Genomic DNA, 13,379 nt, shown 5'->3' on the forward strand with positions numbered 1-13,379 from the left:
CGTTGAGAAGTCGGACCAAGTCAACCCAAGTTATCAGCAAATCCCTGGAAAGAGGTCTGGCCAACCCTATAAAAGAGGAATTGCTATAATTTAGAAGAGATCGACGTGACGAAGTCGGTCTCCTACAAAAAAACAAGTTATAAAAGTAATCCCTGAAAGAGACCTAACAAAGGTCCAAGAAAGAGGATTACAAAAAATAACTTAGAAGAGGACGACGTAAAGAAGTCGACCTCCTACAAACAGCAAGTTATAAAAGTAATCCCTGAAAGAGACCTGACAAAGGTCCAAGAAAGAGGATTACAAAAAATAACTTAGAAGAGGACGACGTAAAGAAGTCGACCTCCTACAAACAACAAGTTATAAAAGTAATCCCTGAAAGAGACCTGACAAAGGTCCAAGAAAGAGGATTACAAAAAATAACTTAGAAGAGGATGATGTAAAGAAGTCGACCTCCTACAAATAACAAGTTATAAAAGTAATCCCTGAAAGAGACCTGACAAAGGTCCAAGAAAGAGGATTACAAAAAATAACTTATAAGAGGACGACGTAAAGAAGTCGACCTCCTACAAACAACAAGTTATAAAAGTAATCCCTGAAAGAGACCTAACAAAGGTCCAAGAAAGAGGATTACAAAATAACTCGGAAAAGAACGACGCAAAGAAGTCGGTCTCCCACAAATAAGTTATAAAAGTAGTCCCTGAAAGAGACCTGACAAGGGTCCAAGAAAGAGGATTACAAAAATAACTAGAAAGTGGACCAACGTGAAGAAATCGGTTACGGAGTACTAGAAATAAATACAAGTAAAAGCGAGAAAACCGAAATACAAGTTGGACCCACATATCCACAACCTCAAAGGATCCAAGCTACAAGCAATAAGTACAAGGCAATCCAAAGAGGCCGTGCAGCAAGGCTCTAACACTCTCAAAACCCAGAAAGGTGTCAAGACAAGTGCAAACAAGCATAATAGAAAATATTATAACAAGCTTCAGGGTCAGGCCCAAAAAGCTTGAAAGCTACTTGTTGTTTTTTCAAAATCAAAATTTGCTAAACAAGAAACCAAAAGGAGTATCAACAATCAGCATAATATTCAAGACTACGAAATAAAGAGTTTAAAAGCCTACAAGTCGGGCTATCCACACAAATATCCAAGAAAATTCAGCTAAGACTAGAAGACTTCTCGGCAGCATCAGTCTGAGGTGAAGGAGGGCGAGCCTGAAGAGGCACTGCATCCACCGTACCGTCATCCCTATTCAGAATTTGACAATCGGGATCTAACTCTAGACGAACGATCCCTGCGGGAGGAGCTATAGAAGTCGACACTCTAGTAGCAGGCACAGGGGGAGGCCCAATGTCATCATCATCCTGGTCGTCTGAGACAATCTTATCATCCCTTACAACGTTGTCCAAGCTGAAGAGAGTAAGGTCAACCTCAGGAGCAAGAACTTGAACCTGCTCCTTTAAATTATCATAAGCAGCATTTACGCTGCCGACAAGATGACCTTGGAGCTCGGAGTAGTCAACTCGGGCAGACTCCAACTCCTCCCTCAGACGTATTACCTCCCGATAAGATGTGACGTAACTGTCCTTATGCCTCAAAGCAGTGTCCTCGGCCAACCTCACAGAGGCCGCCAGGGCAAGAGAGCTAGCCTTCTCGTTCTCCAGATCCTTCTCCAGTTTGGCTACTTTCACCTCAAGCTCCTCCTTCAAGCCCTTCATCCGATCAAACTCTTGTTTGGCCTCCTCCATGAAGGCTTTGGTGGTATGAAGAAGAAGATTTTGAGCAGTCTGATACAGGGCAGTCCCCATATAGGCCATCTTGATGCTACTCCGAGTTATGAAGTCCAAATGGCGAAGGAGAGAGGCGTCGTCAGTAGGGACGACACCATAAGAACCGATCTGCTGGTCAACAAACTCCACCGCATCAAAGCCAGGAGCGTCAAGGTTAAAAGGCTCAATTGTTTTTTGTTTTTTGTTGGGAGAAGCACCAGAAGTAGCAACAGAAGCCTGTGGAGGGTCAGCCAGACGAACTCGAGGAGTGGGGATCACCTTCTTCGGCCCAGGAGAACTCGGCACGGGCGGCTTCATTGGAACTTGAGAAGATCCCTCTCCCGCCACCTTGGTCGAGATATTTTGAGCAGCAGCAACCTTCTTTGCCTTTTTGTAGGCCTTCATGGAATCATTGTTTTTTGACATCTTTGAAAATACAGAATCAACCATAGTGATGAGTTACAATCCAGAAGAAGCAAAACTAAGAAACAAGTATAGAAACAAGTCGGACAGTACCCAAAGCAGTTCGAACCAAAGACGGGTCACTCAAAAACCATTTTGTATCAAGATGGGGTGGTTTCCCCCATAAATCTTTAAGAACAACTACAAAAGCTCGTTCAACCTCGTCAAGCATCTCCCATGTATAGCGAGACACTTTCACATTCTTTTGCCATTCTAGAGGAAAGGCAGGCTCATCATTTTCATCAAGAAAAAAGGGGCGGCCCCCCTCAACATCACGGACTCGGAAGAAATAATTTTTAAAATCTTTAAAAGACTCATCATACATGGCAAAAACTTTATGCCCCTGGGCCGACCTAAAAGAAACCCAGGAAGCTTTCTTTTTGGAAGACCCTCCGGGCTTGGCAGAAACAAGAAGATAGAGGAAAAGAGTCTGAGAAGGTGTTATGCCTAACTCTTGGCAAAGCAGCTGAAAAATCTTGATAAAACCCTAGGAATTCGGATGAAGCTGGGATGGGGAAATATTACAAGACCACAACAAATCGGTCTCGAAAGCAGTAAAAGGAAAGGTAATGTCCAACTGGCTGAAGAAATATTCATAGGTGTAGAAAAAGGGACGCTCCCCCTCAACCGAAGTAGGAAAACAAACCCTCTCATCAGAGTCGAGCACTACAAGCTCATAATCCCTCTCCCGGGCGCTGCTACCATAAATCCTATGACGTTTCCTCAGCTCTACACAAAAATCAGCATCCACCACAGAGACACACATCAAGACAAGGGAGTCCAGCTAATCAGACATCCCCTCGGGAACTTTAGAAGACATCTCTACAATGTTATTGCGAGAAGACATGAGGCCAACTAATCCTACAATAAGAAAAGAAGATGGGATTACTAAAAAATATCTCAGACGAGGGGTAAAATAACTCGACTAATATACAGAAGAACAAATAGAAAAGGAAAACCCCAAGACTCAAACCAAAGTCCTGGGGCATCTTTTGGAGGCAGTAACAAAGCAAGGTTTCAGGAAAAATCCACAGCTTACATCCTGGCATCTCTCAAACAAGAAAAGATTTCAAACAACGAACATTTCAGAAAAGAAAGTCAGAACACAAAAAGTCACTATCTTTTTACAGTCTATCAGCAAAAAGCATCGCCAAACATCAAACATGCCAAGCGAAAATCGTCAAAGGCGCAACCTTTTCTCAAAATCAAACAAAAACCAAAACAAATATCACAGCAAACAGGGAAAGCTATCAACAGAGCAAAAAACCAAGGAGCAATCTTCGATTAAGTGAGTAAAGATGTAGTTTTTCTGGGTATCAGACAGAAGCGACAGTAGAACATGCAAAGCCCTAGAAGCATCAAACAACACGAAAGGCGAAAATGTTCATGCAAAGGACGAAGAAACTCTCAGAACACACATTACAACAGCAAGCAGGTGCGACAAAAAAAGAAAGATCCAAACTTTCTCTAAGCAAAATCAAAACTTCACCACAAAACTAAAGACAAAGCAACAAAGACGAGAAGAAATTACAAATGGAACCAACCTGGAAAAAAGCAGAGCCTCAAAATGGTTGAAGATGGAAAGACGAAATCGCCGGATCGCTGAATGACGCCGCAAAGGAAAAATGTAGGCGAAAAGCAGAAGGTGAGAGAACGAAGGGAGAAGTTACAAAGAAAGATGAAGGAGAGAAACCGTTTTCTGAGTGCAGAAATTCAAAATAAAGCCAAAGGAAACGGGACAATTAATACCAATTAATGAAGGTATTAAACCCTCGCACGTTCCTAAGAACAAAGCTCTGATATAAAAGCGCGCGCTTTAGAAGAAAAACGTTCCACATTCAAAAAGGTTCTACAAAGGAAGGAATCGACTAAATGCTTGAGTTCGGCTTCACTAGAGAAGGACCGAAGTCAAGGACTCGACCTCAAAAAAGAAGACCGAGCTCAAGCAGGGACACTGTTCATACCCTGGGTCGAGCTATCCGACCTGGGATGATGGGCGACAAAACGACCGACCTCTTCAGGACAGACTACCCGACCTCTTCCTAAAAGAGCTCGGCCAAATTGACGGGAAAGCCCAAGAAAGGGCCCAACCCAAGGAATACGACCTAAATCCACAGGCCGTCCAAGCCTATAGAGATAAGGGCGGTTCCCTTGAAGATAAGCTGACCTCAACTCAAAGATAAAGATAAGATAAGATAACTAACTTATCTTATCTAGAAAGGTCACTCTACAACCACTATAAATATACTAGAGCACCCAGGTATAACTCATACTCTGATTCTACAATAAACCTGCTTAATACCCGTGCTAACTTAAGCATCGGAGTCTCTTGCAGGTACCCCCTACCCTCCGGTGACCAAGGATCAGAAGTGAAGCCAGTCCAACAAGTCGGACACAACAGCTCCGGCCGCCACCAGCCAGCCGGACACGTCATCTCCGACCAGTACAGAAGATCTCATCCGAGATCGGCCTACAGTTTCAGGTAACCCTCGGAATAGAAGGCATGAAAGGAAGTTGAAGAAGGAGCATGAAAATATGAAGAAGAAGCAACGTTGGTGGCCAAGTTAGACCACCAACGTTGCCTCAAACATTCAAAGGGAGGCAAAGCAATTCTCTGCATAGTTTGCTGGTGCTCACGTTTGAGGGAACATTGGCAAGCCAACCTTACCCCCAACGTTGTGATAAAATCTTCAATTCTAGAGCTAAAGGATTTTTGAGCGACGCGTACGCGTGAAATAAGAAAATTTCTATATCCACGCGCAAGTGTGAGTCACGCGCACGTGTGGAATGGCAAAATTGACCATCCACGCGTACGCGTCACCAAACGAATGTTGGAGGTCCAACGTTGCCTCAAACATTGCCTCCAACGTCTACGATGAGGAGCCCAGAATTTGGAATTGAGAAACTTGAATCGACGCGCACACATCAGTGACGCGTACGTGTAGATGGAAAAAAGGGCAATGCACGCATAAGCGTGGTGTACGCGCACGCATGAATAAGCAAAATCACAGCCTTCATGCGTACGCGTGGTGCACGCGTATGCGTGGGTAGCAGAATGTTGGCCCTCCAACATTGAGTCAAACGCCATTGACAGCAACTCTATCTAGTTTTTAAGAAGGGCGTTTGAGTCAACGTTGGCCATCAAACGTTGACTCCAACTTGAGCACCAGAACCTTGCAATTCAAACAGATCTCTTCTCAACAGCAAAGGAAACTAATTAGAGCAACTTCAACCCGATTCCATCAAGGCCAAAAGCCCAATTCAGAGATTGAAGATCAATGGAAGAAAGTGTATAAATACCTTAGAATTTAAGTTAGAGAGGACTTTTACTGCACTTTTCACTTTTCGGTTCATTTTAATTTCCAGCAATGTATTTTTTAATTCGAATTTCCATTTTGAGAGCTATGAACAACTAAACCCCTTTCATTGGGTTAGGGAGCTCTATTGTAATTCAATTTTTCATCTTCTTCTTCTGTCTTTTCTCTTGATTTTTGTTAGAAAGTTTTCGATCTTAATTCAATTGGATAGTTGTCTTGACAGAGAAGCTATCCATAATTGGAATTCTTCGGATCCTTGAGAGAGGGATGAAGAATTCATGCTAGAATTGCTTTCTCACATTGGATTAGATTGGGGGTTGGATGGATATTGTGACATTTAATCCTACCAATACTTTGATCTATGAATTTGTGTGGTATAGTCAGTGACTGAACTTCAACTCTTCCCATGAGCAATTAAATCAAGACATTGGGCAATTGTTCATGCTTAGAGAGATTGGTGAGCCAAGACATTGGGATCCAATTATCTAATATTGCCAAGCAATGTCAATGAATGCATTGATTGAGGAAGAGATGAAAATGATTTGATCTGGAGAATTCAATATCTCCTGAAACCCAATGAATCCCCATCTCTGATCTACCCATTCTATTTACTTTCTACTCTTTAATTTCATGCCCCCATTTCCATTTAATTTCATGCAATTTAAGCTTCTGTCATTTAATTTCTCGCACTTTAATTTTTGTCATTTAATTTCTTGCAATTTATGTTTCCTGCCAAATTTTCATTCTGCAATCTCAACCCAATTTTGATTTCGCTCAACTAGCATAATTCTCCAATTAACATTGATCAACTAACCAATCCCTGTGGGATTCGACCTCACTCTACAGTGAGTTTTTACTTGACGACAATCTGGTACATTTGCCGGTAGGAAATTGTTGAGAGACAGTTTTAGGGTGAATCAAGTTTATGGCGCCGTTGCCGGAGATTGGTTTTGTATTGACAATTACTAAATTGGAGGATAACTAGATTAAGCACTTTTCTTTTTTTTTTTTTTTTGATTAATTGAGTTTTAATTTTAGCTGTTCATTTTTGTTTTTCTGCAATTTTAGTTGTCTCTCTTTAATTTTCCTTCACTTCTTTACTTTCCAGCAAGCTAACCCACTAACTATTTGATAAATTGCTCTAGCCAAGCTAACTATACTCTGTTTTAGTGAACTCTGCATTTGCTGTTTCTTGTACTTGTTCCTTGTATGATAGGTAGGAGAAAGGAAACCTCAACCTCGTTTGATAGTGAACCGGAAAGAACCTTCCTGAGATTAAGGAGGGAAGCAAGAGGAAAGAGGGCTGTTGGTGCAGAAGAAAAAGAGGAAGACTTAGATATAACCATGGAGGATGATATGGAACACCATCATGAAGGAGAGGTGAACAATCATGCCAGAAGAGGTGCAGCCAACCCTGCTGGACAAGAAAGGGGAGTTCTGGGATCCTACATTAATCCAAACCCAGGAAACTGTGGTAGCAGCATTCAAAAGCCAACTATCCATGCTAATAATTTTGAATTGAAGCCTCAGCTCATAACTCTTGTGCAAAACAACTGTTTCTTTGGAGGAAGTGCCCAAGAGGACCCTAATGAACATCTCACTAAATTCCAAAGGATATGTGACACGGTTAAATCTAATGGTATTCATCCTGACACCTATAGATTGCTACTGTTTCCATTTTCTTTGAGGGACAAAGCATCAAAATGGCTAGAATCATTTCCCAAGGAAAGCTTGACAACCTAGGAGGATGTAGTGAATAGATTCTTAACAAGGTTCTACCCTCTACAAAAAGTAAACAGGCTAAGAACTGAAGTACAGACATTCAGACAGCAGGATGGTGAGACTATTTATGAAGCCTGGGAGAGATTCAAAGATTTGACAAGAAAATGCCCCCTGATATGTTTAATGAGTGGGTGCAACTTCATATCTTTTATGAAGGGCTGAATTGTGAGTCAAAGAAAACTGTAGACCACTCATCTGAAGGTTCCCTTAACAAGAAGAAGACCATTGAAGAAGCCATTGATGTTATAGAGACAGTGGCTGACAATGAGTATTTCTATGCCTCAGACAGAAGCAACAACAGGGGAGTCTTAGAATTAAACCATATGGATGCAATCCTGGCCTAGGATAAGATGATCACCAAGCAACTAGCTGAATTGACCAAGCAGATGGAGAAGAATCAGGCTGCGGCCATCCACACTTAACCATCATCTCAAGGAGAGTTGGACACAGAAGAAGCAATTAACTGGGAGGAAGCTAATTACCTTGGAAATTCATCTAGGCAAACTCATTATCCATATTCTAAAACTTATAACTCTGGTTGGAGGAACCACCCAAACTTTGGGTGGGAAAACCAACAAAACCAAGGCCAAGACCACAGATCCCATAATCCAAACCAGTATAACAACTCCACTCACCAAAATTCTAACCATAAACCATACCAGACCACACAAAACACTTATTCATAGCCACCATACCAAAGCCACAATAACCACTCTCAACACCCCAATTTCAACCAACCATCACCACATGATGATGACAGAATGGCCAAAATAGAAGCTATGCTTGCAAACTTTTGCAAGGAGTCTGAAGACATGAAAAAATTCAGGAAAGAAATGAGAGGTAGTATGAAAAGCCGAGGGGAGGTTATTAAGAATCTCGAATCTTAGGTAGGACATCTTTTACAGCAGATTCCGAAGTCTACTTATAGTTTTCCAAGTGATACTGAGAAAAATCTAAGAGGGGAACTGAAGAAGGTGAGATGGGAAGAGTGTAAGGCAGTTACTCTTGCAAATGAAGAAATTTTGGAAGAAGATACCAGCAAACAAACAGAGCACAGTCAAGGAAGTTCCCAGAGCAACTTGGAGAAAAAGGAACAAGGAACTGGATGTGTACAAAGGAAAGAATCAACAAGGAAGGAAATTCTGAAACCTTATGTGCCAAAGGCACCATTTCCTCAGAGACTTAGGGGAGGTGAGAAAGAAAGGTCATATTCAAGATTCCTAGATATGTTTGCATCTCTCAGTGTCAACATCCCATTTATCAAAACTCTCCAATAGATGCCTACATACATCAAGTGCATGAAAGAGCTGTTGACCAAGAAAGGAACCTTAAAAGGGGGACAAACAGTGACAATGAACAATGAATGTAGTCCCCTCATCAAGAAGGACGTACTCCTGAAGAAAAAAGATCCAGGGAGCTTTCATATTCCATGTGCCATAGGAGAGTAAAAAATTGACAGAGGATTTTGTGATCTATGAGCTAGCATAAATGTGATGCCTCTATCTCTTATGAAGAAGTTGCAAATCAATGAGCTGAGATCCACGGATGTAATCATCCAATTGGCGGATAAAACTCAGAAGCAGGGCAAAGGAGTAGTCAAAAATGTATTGGTGAAAGTGGAAAACTACTTCCTCCCTATTGACTTTGTTGTTTGATGAGCGGATAATTTATACGCTTTTTGGCATTGTTTTTACATAGTTTTTAGTATGATTTAGTTAGTTTTTAGTATATTTTTATTAGTTTTTAATTAAAATTCACATTTCTGGACTTTACTATGAGTTTGTGTGTTTTTCTGTGATTTTAGGTATTTTCTAGCTGAAATTGAGGGACCGGAGCAAAAATCAAATTCAGAGGTTGAAGAAGGACTGCAGATGCTGTTGGATTCTGACCTCCCTGCACTCAAAGTGGATTTTCTGGAGCTACAGAACTCCAAATGGCACGCTCTCAATTGCGTTGAAAAGTAGACATCCAGGGCTTTCCAGCAATATATAATAGTCCATACTTTGCCCAAGTTTATATGATGAAAACTGGCGTTTAACGCCAGTTCCATGCTGCATTCTGGAGTTAAACGCCAGAAACAAGTTGCAAAGTGGAGTTAAACGCCAGAAACAGGTTATAAACTGGCGTTCAACTCCAAGAGAAGCTTCTACACGTGTAAATCTCAATGCTCAGCCCAAATACACACCAAGTGGGCCCCAAAAGTGGATTTCTGCATCATTTACTCATTTTTGTAAACCTAGTAACTAGTTTAGTATAAATAGGACTTTTTACCATTGTATTTACATCTTTGGATATCATCTTTGGATTGTCTTTTGATCCTTTGATCACGTTTAGGGGGCTGGCCATTTGGCCATGCCTGGACCTTATCACTTATGTATTTTCAACGGTAGAGTTTCTACACACCGTAGATTAAGGTGTGGAGCTCTGCTGTTCCTCATGAATTAATGCAAAGTACTATTGTTTTTCTATTCAATTCAAGCTTATTCCTATTCTAAGATATCCATTCGCACCCAAGAACATGATGAATGTGATGATTATGTGACGCTCATCATCATTCTCACCTAAGAAAGCGTGCCTGACAAACACTTCCGTTCTACATGCAAACAAGCTAGAATGAGTATCTCTTGGATATCTAATACAGAGGACCGAGTTTGAGATATTAGAATCTTCGTGGTATAAGTTAGAACCCATGGACGGCCATTCTTGAGATCTGGAAAGTCTAAACCTTGTCTGTGGTATTCCGAGTAGGATCTGGGAAGGGATGGTTGTGACGAGCTTCAAACTCACGAGTGCGGGGCGTAGTGACAGATGCAAAAGGATAGTAAATTCTATTCCAGTATGATCGAGAACCGACAGATGATTAGCCATGCAGTGACAGCGCATTGGACCATTTTCACAGAGAGGATGGGATGTAGCCATTGACAACGGTGATGCCCTACATAAAGCTTGCCATGGAAGGGAGTAGGAATGATTGGATGAAGAAAGCAGGAAAGCAGAGGTTCAGAGGAACGAAAGCATCTCTATATGTTTATCTGAAATTCTCACCAATGAATTACATAAGTATCTCTATCCTAGTTTATGTTTTATTATCTTTTAATTATTAAAACTCTATAACCTTTTGAATCCGCCTGACTGAGATTTACAAGGTGACCATAGCTTGCTTCAAGCCGACAATCTCCATGGGATCGACTCTTACTCACGTAAGGTTTATTACTTGGACGACCCAGTGCACTTGCTGGTTAGTTGTATCGAAATTGTGAAGAGAACTAAAATTATGAACGTGCGTACCAAGTTTTTAGCGCCGTTACCAAGGAATGAACAATCACGATTTCGTGCACCAAGTTTTTGGCGCCGTTGCTGGGGATTGTTCGAGTTTGGACAACTGACGGTTCATCTTGTTGCTCAGATTAGGTAATTTTATTTTAATTTTAAGTCTTTGTTTTTATTCTTTTTATTTTCGAAAACTTTTCAAAAAAAATATTTCTTCTTTTTCGTTTTTCCCAAAATAATTTTCGAAAAAACCAAAAAAAAAATTAACAAAATAATAAAATCAAAAATAATTTGATGTTTCTTGTTTGAGTCTAGAGTCAAGTTTTAAGTTTGGTGCCAATTGCATCTTTTTAATTTTCTAAAAAAATTATTTTCGAAAATTTCATGCATTGCATTCTTCATGATCTTCAAGTTGTTCTTGGCCAGTCTTCTTGTTTGATCTTCATATTCTCTTGTTTTGTGTCTTTTCTTGTTTTTCATATGCATTCTTGAAACATTAATGCCTAAAGAATAAATATTTTTAAGTTTGGTGTCTTGCATGTTTTCTTTTCTTGAAAACTTTTCAAAAATAAGTTCTTGGTGTTCATCTTGACATTCAAAATGTTCTTGGTGTTCATCTTGATATTCATAGTGTTCTTGCATGCATCACATGTTTTGATCCAAAATTTTCATGCATTGAGTCTTTTTGATGTTTTTCTCTTTCATCATTAAAAATTCAAAAAATCAAAAAAAATATCTTTCCCTTATTCTATCATAAAATTTCGAAAATTTGGGTTGACTTTTTCAAAAAATTTTCAAAATTAGTTGTTTCTTATGAGTCAAATCAAATTTTCATTTTAAAAACTCTATCTTTTTCAAATCTTTTTCAAAAAAATCAAATCTTTTTCATTTTTCTTTCATAATTTTCGAAAATTTCAAATTGATTTTCAAAAATCTTTTTCTTATTTCTATTTCATATTTTTGAATTTAATACTAACAATTAATGTGATTGATTCAAAAATATTAAGTTGTTACCTGCCTATTAAGAAAGGTTCAATCTTTAAATTTTAAAATCATATCTTTTAGTTTCTTGTTAGTCAAGTAATCAACTTTAATTTTCAAAATCAAATCTTTTTAAATTTCTTTTTCAAATCTTTTTCAAAATAAATTTCAATCACATCTTTTTCAAAATCAATTTCAAAATCTTTTCTAACTTCTTATCTTTTCAAATTTGATTTTCAAATCTTTTTTAATTAACCACTTAACTTTTTGATTGATTCTTATCTTTTTCAAAACTACCTAACTGATTCCCTCTCTCTAATTTTCGAAAATCCCTTCCCTCTTTTTCAAAATTCCCTTTTTTTAACTAATTGTTTTAATTTTTAATTTAATTTGATTTCAATTTTAATTTTCGAAATTTAACTTTAAATTTTATTTTTTTAATTTAATTAATTTTCAAAATTCCCTCTCTCTCATCTCCTTCTATTTATTTATTCATCTACTAACACTTCTCTTCCACCCAAAATTCGAACCCCATATTCCTCTCCGTGTTCGAATTTTACCTCTTCTCCTTCTTATATTCTTCTCTTCTTATACTTGCATAAGGAATATCTATACTGTGACATAGAGGATTCCATATTTTCTTTTCTGTTTTCTTCTTTTTCATATGAGCAGGAACAAGGATAAGAATATTCTTGTTGAAGCTGATCCTGAACCTGAAAGGACTCTGAAGAGAAAGCTAAGGGAAGCTAAAGCACAACTCTCTAGAGAAAACCTGACAGAAATTTTTGAAAAAGAAGGAGGAATGGCCGAAAATAATAACAATGCAAGGAAGATGCTTGGTGACTTTACTGCACCTATTTCCAATTTACATGGAAGAAGCATCTCAATCCCTACCATTGGAGCAAACAATTTTGAGCTGAAACCTCAACTAGTTTCTCTGATGCAACAGAATTGCAAGTTTTATGGACTTCCATCCGAAGATTCCTTTCAGTTCTTAACTGAATTCTTGCAGATCTGTGATACTGTTAAGACCAATGGGGTTGATCACAAGGTCTACAGGCTTATGCTTTTCCCATTTGTTGTAAGAGATAGAGCTAGAATATGGTTGGACTCTCAACCTAAGGATAGCCTGAACTCTTGGGATAAGCTGGTCACGGCTTTCTTAGCCAAGTTCTTTCCTCCTCAAAAGCTTAGTAAGCTTATAGTGGATGTTCAAACCTTCAAACAGAAAGAAGGTGAATCCCTCTATGAAGCTTGGGAGAGATACAAGGAACTGACCAAAAAGTGTCCTTCTGACATGCTTTCATAATGGACCATCTTGGATATATTCTATGATGGTCTGTCTGAGCTATCAAAGATGTCACTAGACCATTATGCAGGTGGATCCATTCACCTAAAGAAAACGCCTGCAGAAGCTCAAGAACTCATTGACATGGTTGCAAATAACCAGTTCATGTACACTTCTGAAAGGAATCCTGTGAATAATGGGACACCTATGAGGAAGGGAGTTCTTGAAATTGATACTCTGAATGCCATATTGGCTCAGAACAAAATATTGACTCAGCAAGTCAATATGATCTCTCAGAGTCTGAATGGATTAAAGGAATCATCCAATAGTACTATAGAGACATCTTCTAAAGGAGAAGCTTATGATCCTGAGAACCCTGCAATAGCAGAGGTGAATTACATGGGTGAACCCTATGAAAACACCTATAATCCCTCATGGAGAAATCATCCAAATTTCTCATGGAAGGATCAACAAAAGCCTCAACAAGGCTTTAATAATGGTGGAAGAAACAG

At 39.2% G+C, this 13,379-nt stretch overlaps 2 non-coding genes across 2 annotated transcripts; both read right to left on the bottom strand.

The window, feature by feature from the left end:
• Positions 1–7,343: 7,343 nt before the first annotated feature.
• On the bottom strand, positions 7,344–7,450 carry LOC148571564 (small nucleolar RNA R71). Its single transcript, XR_015908756.1, has one exon. It is a non-coding gene; the product is annotated as a small nucleolar RNA R71 (small nucleolar RNA).
• A 5,324-nt stretch (positions 7,451–12,774) lies between these two features.
• LOC148571565 (small nucleolar RNA R71) lies at positions 12,775–12,882 on the bottom strand. Its single transcript, XR_015880378.1, has one exon. It is a non-coding gene; the product is annotated as a small nucleolar RNA R71 (small nucleolar RNA).
• Between the last annotated feature and the right edge of the window lie 497 nt (positions 12,883–13,379).

Source organism: Arachis ipaensis, chromosome B3, assembly GCF_059453495.1.
Source record: "Arachis ipaensis isolate K30076 ecotype BB chromosome B3, ASM5945349v1, whole genome shotgun sequence".
Classification (NCBI taxonomy): Eukaryota; Viridiplantae; Streptophyta; class Magnoliopsida; order Fabales; family Fabaceae; genus Arachis; species Arachis ipaensis.